The sequence below is a fragment of the Carlito syrichta genome, unplaced genomic scaffold (assembly GCF_000164805.1).
Source record: "Carlito syrichta isolate Samal-C Ts95f unplaced genomic scaffold, Tarsius_syrichta-2.0.1 Scaffold308681, whole genome shotgun sequence".
In the NCBI taxonomy this organism is placed as follows: Eukaryota; Metazoa; Chordata; class Mammalia; order Primates; family Tarsiidae; genus Carlito; species Carlito syrichta.
Window position 1 is genome coordinate 258,223 of NW_007252777.1, and position 1,907 is coordinate 260,129.

Below are 1,907 nucleotides of genomic sequence, written 5' to 3' on the forward strand. Positions count from 1 at the left end.
TGTTAAAGGTTTTGGCATATCCTAAGAGGAACAGAAAGCTGAAGAGCCTTTGGGTGGGAAGGGACATGGGCAGATTTGCACTGGGGAAAAAACAAAATTCTTGCGCTAAGGGATTGTCCTGGTAAATGCATCGGAAGGGGCAAGAGTGGGGGAAAAGCCCCCACCAATTTAGGCAAAAAGATTAACTCTATAAAAATATTTAGGCTGCAGTACTTACTATTTGTTTACAAAAAGTAGAATTGATTGGGAGACTGAGTTCGAAAGATCACTTGAGGCCAGGAGTTCCAGACCAGCCTGGGCAACATATCGAGACCCCCGTCTCTAAAAAGTTTTTTAAAAAACGAGCTGAGAAGTTGCTTTCTGAGGGAACGTGCGTGTGTGCTCTTTGTGAGATTATTCCACCATGGCTTACTGTGGCCAGGGCCAGAAAGTGCAGAAGGTGATGGTGCAGCCCATCAACCTCATCTTCAGATACTTGCAAAACAGATCCCGGATTCAGGTGTGGCTTTATGAGCAAGTTAAAATGCTCATATGAGCGGATAAAGGGCTGTATCATTGGCTTTGATGAGTATATGAACCTTGTATTAGATGATGCAGAAGAGATTCATTCTAAAACAAAGTCAAGAAAACAATTGGGTCAGATCATGCTGAAAGGAGATAATATTACCTTGCTGCAAAGTGTCTCCAACTAGAAATGATCAGTGAAGTGAGAAATTGTTGACAGAGCAATATAGTTGTTTTTTTTTAGGTGTCCTTTGTTTGGAGTATAGTTCAAAAACATTTGTTCATATTGTTTCGATTACCCTTATGTTATTACAAGATGACAATAAATGCTATGGGATTGTTTTTATTAAAAAAAAACAGAAAAAAACCCAACAACAAAAAAAAAGAGCTGGGTGTCGTGGTGTGTGCCTGTAGTCCCAGCTACTCGGGAGGCTGAGGGTGGGGGATCACCGGAGCCCAGGAGTTTGAGGCTGTAGTAAGCTATGATTGTGCCACTGCACTCCAGCCTGGGGGACAGGGAACATTTTGTATTTAATGGAATGCACTTTGTGCTTACCAGGGTTCTCAGCACCTGTAAAGAGAGCATTTTCTTGTTTTAAAAAAATATCAATAGAGTCGAGTCAGCTGAAGGTGTCAGTGATTTCATATTATTTAGCATAAATGAAACTTTGGAAAAGATGTGGCAACTTTGTGAAAAACAACAAATAATGAGACAACAAATCAATGAGCCAATATTATATACAGAATCTATTAAGAAAGCTAACTGTAGTATATGAATACATGCCAAGATTCATTTGCTTATGATTTTTTTTGAGTAGGAGGCTCACGCTCACAGCCACCACAACTTTGACCTGCTGGGCTCAGGCGATCCTTCCACCTCAGCCTTCCAAGTAGCGTGAACTGTAGACGTGTGCCACCACGTTCATCTAATTTTTAAAATTTATTGTAGAAATGAGGTCTCACCGAGTTGTCCAGGCTAGTCTCAAACCCCTGGGCTCAGGCAATCCTCTTACGTCCGCTTTCCAAAGTGCTGGGATTACAGGCGTGAGCCACTGCACCCAACTTGTTTATGTTGTTTTAATTGTTCACATAAACCTTTAAAAGTAGTGAATGCGGCCAGGCATGGAAAAAAAAGGTAGTGAATGTATATTATTTTCATCTTTTAGAATAAAACCAAAATAGCAACACTGGGTTAGTGGTCAATAAATAAATATTTCAAAAGCTCCTCTTTTCATTTTTAGAAGTTTGGACTGGGTGCAGTGGCTCACGCCTTGTAATCCCTGAACTTTGGGAGACCAAGGTGAGAGGACTGCCTGAGCCCAGGAGTTTGAGACCAGCCTGGGCACCATGGGCAAGACTTTGTCTCTATAATAAATAAAAAAAAATTAGCCAGGCATGATGGC

The 1,907-nt window shown here is 41.1% G+C and overlaps 1 pseudogene; it reads left to right on the forward strand.

Moving 5' to 3' along the window:
• Positions 1-400: 400 nt before the first annotated feature.
• Positions 401-692, forward strand: LOC110596328 (annotated as a pseudogene).
• The last annotated feature ends 1,215 nt before the right edge of the window (positions 693-1,907 follow it).